Consider the following 8,086-nt stretch of genomic DNA (forward strand, 5'->3'; position numbering starts at 1 on the left):
ACTGGAAAAGAAATACTTTCTTATTCTTCTGATTGTCATATTGTGACTTTATAGAGAATAGAATATTTAAATGTAGCAATCTTAAACAGCAATCAGGACTACAGCGAGGGACTATTTCAGGGTGAACAGTTGCATTGTTAGCTTGCAACAATTCTATAGCATATGACTTTCAAACCTAGAGATCTGCAAAATCAAAGGTTAAGAAAAAGCCCATTCAACATTTAAAAAGTATGGCATAAACTAATTACAACTGTGGGGAAACATGTATAATAAAAATAATTGTTACAAGAAAATATGGAAGATTTTCTCAATTTCCCAGCCTGAATACCTTAGGATTCAATAATTCATTTTTGAGGGAGATCTTTGTAGTGTCATAATAATTCTGTATCTTGATTGTGAGAGTAGTTACATGAATCCACACATGACAAAGTAACACATAGAAACTATGGAACATTGGGACACTCATGACAATTTTCTGGTTTAAATATTGTACTATAGTTACTTCCACTGGGGAATTTAGGTGAAGAGTACATGGAATCTGTACTATTTTTGCAACTTCTTGAGAATCTGTAATTCAGAGTGAAAAGTTTTTTTAAATGACGTTTTAAACCCTTAAACTAATACACACGCACGTGTGTATTGTGTGTGTGATCAAACCTAGTTGTCTTTTTTTTTTAATGGATTTTTTCTGTATTGTGGTCACATTAAACTATACTTAAGAAAGATTAAAGCAATTGGGTATTGTATAATGTGATAGTAAAACTTCATTCTCTTTGGCTGAGTAATTTCACTAGGAGTTTTTCTTAAGGAAATACTCTACCCTTCCATCTTCCTAATAAAGAATTTCCACGAAGATGTTCAAAGAATCTTAGCATAATACAATTCAATGTTGCTAGTGTTCTTTTCTATCTTCTACCTTCTTTCCCTCCACTACATTCACATGGCCAAGAGCTAACTTTAGTTGGCCCCCAACTACCTACCTACTGGCTTGCCCCTGCACTGGAGCATTAGGAATTTAATACCTAAAGATACTGCCAGGTCTCACTTTAAGTTCACAATTACAAATCCAAAAGTGGCACTTAGCATTGCCCAAATATTCTATAGTTTCTATTTTCCTAAATGACTATGTCATACTTTTTCTCCTCTTTTTTCTTCAAAATAGTCTTATAGTTCCTTCCACCTTTCCCACCACCACCACCACCACATTATCATCCAATGACCTTGTCTGGGAAGTAGAAGCAATTAGACAAGCAGTCTATCATCCTCCCACCGACGTACCCCTATTCATACCACACTCTGCCTTACCTCTCTTCCAGTGATATGCCCTTGAACCTTTTACTGTCTACATCTCACATTCTTCTCTCAACCCTCTCCATTGAAGCTTCTGTCCATCAATGACATTGTTCTCATCAAGGACACTATGATATCCACCTTCCTAAATCAATGGTTCTACTAGGTTCTCGGTGCCATTTTTAGTAGTTGGCTACTCTCTCTTTCCAAACATTTTCCCTCATTCACGCTGTGATGGTTAATTAATTGTATGTATCACCTTGATTGGACCATGGGGTGCCCAGGTGTTTGGTCAAACATTCTGGGTGTTTCTGTGTGGGTGTTTTGGCTAAGGCTAACACTTAAACCAGTAGACTGAGTAAGCGGATTTCTCTCCCTGATGTGGGTGGGCCTCATCAGTCACTTGAAGACCTGAATAGAACAAAAAGGCTGATTCTCCCTTGAGTAAGAGAATTCTTCCTGCCTGACTGCCTTTAAACTGGGTCATCAGCTTTATTCCTGCATTTAGACTTGAACTGAAACACCAGCTCTTCCTGGGTGATGAGGGTCTCCTGCTGGCCCTCAGGTGAAAACCACAACACCAGTTCTCCTGGTTCTCAGGCCTTTGGATTCAGTCTGGAACTACACCATCAGCTCTCCTGGGCCTTTAATTTGCTGATTCAGCCAGCAGATCTTAGGGCTTGTCAGCCTCTGCAATCGTGTAAGCCAATTCCTTAAAATAAATCTGTGTGTGTGTGTGTGTGTGTGTGTGTGTGTGTGTGTGTGTCCTATTTGTTCCATTTCTCGGAAGGATGCTGACTAACACCCATGCCTTCCTGGTTTTTCTCTTACTCCAGTAGGTATTCCTTGGCCTCTTCTGCTCCATCTCTAAATGTTAGTGTTCTGGGGCTGGTTCTAGGCCCCTTGCTCCTGTCTATCTGCATAATAACCTTCACCAGTGTTCTAATTCAGGCTCTGTGGCTTTAAATAGTATCTATGTCCCAACGATTCTTAAATCTGTATCTCCCACCCTGATTTCCCCACTCAACTCTAAACTCTCATATGTGTACTTATTTGTCATCTTCACTTGGATGTTTCATAGGCATCTCTACTTTAGCATGGCCAAAGCTTAACTCTAAATTCCCTCCCAAATCCGTTTCTTCTTCAGATTTACTCATCTCAGTAAAAAGTGACGCTATCCACCCAGTTGCTCATGCCAAAAATCAGATGGTCTTCCATTATTTCTCTTACCCCTCTGCCCCACACATGTATCCATCACTCCATCAGCAAGTTCTTTCAACCCAGTTGCCACAACACAATCCAATCACTTTAGTTCAAACCACCACTTCCTCTAGCTGAGACTACTACAGTCCTCTCTTAACTCTTCTAACTGCGTCTAATCTTGTCCCCCTAAAATCTGCTTCACACAAATGAGACTTTTAGAAATAACATCAACAAAAAAAGATCACATCATTCCCTTGCTGAAAAATCTCCAAGGGCTTCCTATCATTGTTAGAATAAAATCCAAACTACTTACATAGCTTATAAGGCCCTACGTGATCAGATGCTTTAATCCCCACTATGTGCTCTTGTCTGTTTCCTCAGCCTGCAATGCTCACCCTAACCCTACTCTTCAATAGTTTGAGTTCTTGTCACTAAGATCTCAGTTTAAATATTACTTTCGAGAAGCTTCCCTTATTTGAATTCCCCATCTAAATAAGCACTTCTGTCCCTCACTTCACGGCACATTGGCTTCCCTGTATATCCTTTTATGAATGAATGTGAGATAATGGGGGCTATAACCATCAGAATGAATAGTAAGTATTAAAGGAAGGAGGACTTTTTTTCCCACTCTCCTGAACTTTATTAAAGAAAAAGCAATGATAATAAATCTCTAGAACATAGTCAATTTTCTGGGATTCTTCCCTCAAAATGTAACATTTGATTTCTAAACACATGCCAGAGCGTACATGGTTCCCAATTGTACTAGGTAGATGAGAAGCTGAAATCCTAAAATGCTCATCTTCCAACTTTCTCCAGTCTGTGGTCTGTCTTTGGATGGGCAATAATGGCCTGAACAGCTACTATGGCTTCGTTATTTTTGGCCTGTAGCTCTCTGAGCTCTTCTATATGCAGCAGTGACAGAATATGAGCACTTCCTTAAGAACTGCATTTGTTTTATAAGAAACACTCCTGTGTCAAAACCAGGAATATGGTTCTCAAAAGCAACAGGCAAGTCCTCTTTTGATTTGCTTTAGCAATTGCATCCTGTGTCAGTCGCTCCTGGAACAAAATGCAAATTGCCTTAAGCGTTACCAAGTATTCATCATGATGCTGAATCTAATGAAGATTAGCCAAAGCCATTACACCAGCCTTAAAGTCAGGATTATGTATATCCAAATTGATCAATGGCTCTGCATTTTAAGCTGCATTATCAGCATTTTTGTATTAGCAGTTACCAAGTCCTTGTATTTTTTAGCATTATCTCCACGTTCAAGTCTAACAGCTAAACCAAAAAGCCAGTCACCTGCTTGTTGTCAGTTTTGAATCTTGAAAGGATAAGTAACATCTCTGAGATACTTTTCAAAGAACTTGGGCCAGTCACTGCTGTGGATGATTCTTAAATTACCTCTTTAATCAATTATGTAGTGCCTGATTTCTGATCTTCAAGCCAAACATTAAAGTTTCTAAATTGTATTCATCTTTGTAGTTGAAGCCAGCAGGGCCGTGGTAGTGAGGAACTTCAGCTTGTGTGGGAATATCGTCCCTGCTTCTCACTCTGGACCCCCAGGCTTCTTCCTGGAGAGGAGAGGCTAGGAGAGGGAGGAGGACATTTTAAATGAGAAAAAAGATCCTTTTGTGATCCTGGTTTTTTTTGTTTTTTTTTTATCATGTTGATTTCTTAACTTTTCACTTATTTACTCATCCATTCATTCAACATTCAACAAACTTTAGTTGAGTACTTACCATGTGTTAGCTGTTGTTCTGGGTACTGGATACACAGTATATCAGTGAACAAGACAGACATGAGGTTTATATTCTATCAGGAGAAAAATAAAACAAAAATCACACTTTGGAAAGTGTTATAATAAAGAGGGATGTGATTGTCATTAGCTGGAAGGCTACCTTATAGGCAGCAGGGCAATTAAATGAAGTCTCTGATCAGCAACTTTCTTGCAGCGTATTGGGATTTTAACACACCTTTGCTGGGATGCACTTTCCTTATTGTAAGATGGGAATGATAATAATGATAGAAGCTATCTCATTGGGCTCTTGTGAGATTGTATCAGTTTTGCACATAAAGTCAGAAAGTGCCTGATATATAGAAAAACACTTAATAAATGTTAGTTTTTATTATTTTAAGCTGGGGACTCAGATTAGATATTTGGGAGGAAGAAATATTTAAGCTGAGACCTAAAGGACAAGAAAGACCCAGAATTATGAAGATGTGGCCAGGGAAAACATTCTGGGCAGAGGAAACAGTGCAGACTCAGGTGGGATCCAGCACCGGGCAGTTCAGTGACTAAAACTGAGTGATCATGTGGGGATTTGGATTTTATTTCAGTGCCGTGGGAAAGCAATGGAGCATTTCAAGTGTGAGAGTTTACTCAGTCTCATTAGGATCTTTACAAAGAATCACTCGGCCTGTCACGCAGAGAATGGATTTTTAGGAGTACAAGGATGGAGGAAGGGAGACCAGTCAGAGAAGGGGTGTGTCAGAGGTCGAGGTAAGAGACACAAGTCAAAGACAGTAGGAGTGGAGACAGAAGTGTGGATCGACTTTGTGTCGTACTTGATTTTTAAGCTTTCTATTCTGTTATTGTGCTTTTATTTTCCATTTTACAGACATTTTAGTAATATATGTTCAGTACCCCAATTTTTCTATTGAATTCTTCAAAGCAGAGAGAGAATTGACTTTTATTACACGGGTATGTTTCATGAATTGTCCCCTAATATTTCTCCTTGAATTTAAGCTTTTTTATATTTCATTTCTTATCTATGGACTACTTATTTTTTCAAATTTCTATCCAATTATCAAAATACATTCATCAGTTTTCTTTATCTCTTTGATTTTGAAAAATCGTATAACAAGCTTTCTGTTTATTTCTTAAACTTGGAGTTTCACATGTTTCTGAATTCTTATTCATTAAAGTAGAATTCTACTATTCCACTACAATTCTGTAAGCGCTGCATAATAAGCTGTAAAAGTTGATATTAACCTTTCTTTTTCAGGTATACTTTTATATTCAAATCCATTTATTTTTCCATGTGCATTTAAAAAATATTTTCTCTTTATATTTAACATGCTCTCTACATTTAATTGGAATCATATTAAAATATTTTTAACATACACTTATGCAATTATAAGTTAAGAAGGGAAACAAACATATAAAAATATTCAGTCCCAGGTTTCAGAATTTACTTCTTAGGCACCCAGTCATCTGACGTCTGTTTATTTTTGTCTCTCTCCCTCCACTCTTTAGCCTGTAAACTCACTCTATTCAAGAATATACTGTAGTTCTCCATCTGTTCAATTCTGTTGTCAAAAGACCCCCAGTAATAAAGTTAAAATGAGCACTCAGCTGGTACTTACTATGGAGTAGGGACTGTTCTAAGCACTTTACATTTTTAATTCATATAATCCCTTCAACTCTAGAGGTAGGAACTATTATTATCTCCATTTTATAGATGGGTAAACTAAGGCACAGAAAGGTTAAATAACTTCCCAAGTTCTCACAGCTACTAAGGATAGAGGCCAAAGTTAGCCCCAGGCAAACTGCTCTACAGGCCATTCTCCAAAGCATTACCCAATATGATTTACAACTAAACAAATATACATAAAAATATATGTAAATAAATATATGTACTACATCTTTTATTGTTTTAAGTATTTTATATTTTTGTAGTGATTTAAATTGGATCTTATTGTTCAGCTCATTATAATTGGCTATACAAGGATCCTATTGACTTGAATCTATTTTTCTTGCCATTAATCTATTTTTATACCTCCAGAACTTCTTTACCTGATTCCTATGAATTTTCACCTGCAAATAATGATGCATTTTTCTTTTTCTTGTATAATTTTATTAACATAAAATTTCCAAAGCAATATTAAATAATTGTGTTAATAGGAGTTAATTTTTAGGCCTGAAATTAAAGAAAATGTGCCTGGAGTTTCATTATTAGATCTAATTATATAAAAGTTTATTTTTATATATTTGGATATATTCATCTCGTCTCTGATGGGAGCAAACATTACCTTAATAATGGTAGGTAGATCTAAGATCTTCCCCAAAAACTTAAATTATAGTCCTTTGGCTAGAAGATTTAAAAAATATAAAATTTAATTCAGCTAAATTGGATTTGAAAGTATGGGACACCTAAGTGTGATTTCGATATCATAGGGAAAGAAAGAGCTCTTTAGATGAAAGTAATGCAGGACAAGTCGAATTTCTCCCAGTGCACCGAGAGAGGGTTCTTTGAGCGTAAGAAAGAATTCAAACGCACGCCAAAGTTAGAGTCAAAAGAGAAGTTTTTTAGAGAAGGGGTAATGCTCCCTAGACAGAACCTGGTCTCCTCTCAAAGACAGAGAGTTGAGTGCCTGAGAAAGACTCAGAGAGAGACAGAGAGAATGGAGAGATGGGGACAGAGAAGGACAGAGAAAAAGACACTGAGAGGGACCCCGATTGGGGAATTCATTTTATATATCAGTTAGTTTCTGTGAATTACAGTTTAAAACTTTGCCCATTTTCCTTTGACAGCGTGGACATACCGTGTGAAAGGTTAGGAGTGTGTCGTGAGAAAAGATAAATGTGTAGTGTGAGAGGCCTGCTGGCAATTCCTAGCCTGTGATCCATAGGCTCCCCAGGGTTTCATCCATAGGGAATGAATAATTTTGTTTTGTGTAGGATGCCACTTAAAGACTCTGTTTTCCCTTCACAGTGTGGAGAAGTGGTTTCTTAGCAATCCAGCAGTAATCTTCTTTTGGTCTGCAGGTTTCTTCAAGGTCTGATGGTAGGGCTGATCAATGTATTGCAGTCTCTGAATACAACTTGATTTAACATTTTAGTTTTGTTGCCTCCTCCCTACATTAAACGTATTTACTAGTCAACTATTTAGGACACTAATTCTCAAACTTGTGTGCACATTGGAATCAACTGGTAATATTTACAAAAGATACTGAGGCCTGGGTCCCACTCCCAGATAATTGATATAACTGGTCTGGGGTACAGCATGGCCACTGGGAATTTTTTTAAAACATCCCAAGTGATTCTAATGTTTGACCAAGTTTTATAACCACTAGTTTAAGGAAGACCTTAAACCTATTCTCACACTGTGCAAATGCTGGTTAATAGGTTTGTATAGCCTACTGGTAAAATATGCCAGTGTGTACACCAATGTTCACAGCAGCATTATTCACAATAGCCGAAAGACGGAAACAACCCAGGGCCCATTGATGGATGCGAGTGGGTAAACAAAATGTGATATATATACACAGTGGAATACTATTCAACCTTAAAAAGAAATAAGATTCTGATAGATACTACAACATGCATGGACCCTAAAAACATCATGCTGAAATAAACCAGACACAGAAAAGACAAATGCTGCATGACTCCACTTATATGCAGTTCCTAGAACAGCCAAATGTATAGAGGCAGACAGTAGAACAGAGGTTACCAGCGGTTGGGAGAAGGGCGGGTAGGGACTTACTGTTTAATGGGTATGGAGTTTCAGTTTGGGGATGATGAAAATTTTCTGGAAGTGGATAGCGGTGATAGTCGTCCAACATTGTCAATATTCTTAGTGCCACTGA

The 8,086-nt window shown here is 37.6% G+C and overlaps 1 pseudogene; it reads right to left on the bottom strand.

The window, feature by feature from the left end:
- Positions 1-3,123: 3,123 nt before the first annotated feature.
- Positions 3,124-4,297, bottom strand: LOC105293780 (annotated as a pseudogene).
- Between the last annotated feature and the right edge of the window lie 3,789 nt (positions 4,298-8,086).

The sequence above is a fragment of the Pteropus vampyrus genome, unplaced genomic scaffold (genome assembly GCF_000151845.1).
Source record: "Pteropus vampyrus isolate Shadow unplaced genomic scaffold, Pvam_2.0 Scaffold77, whole genome shotgun sequence".
Classification (NCBI taxonomy): domain Eukaryota; kingdom Metazoa; phylum Chordata; class Mammalia; order Chiroptera; family Pteropodidae; genus Pteropus; species Pteropus vampyrus.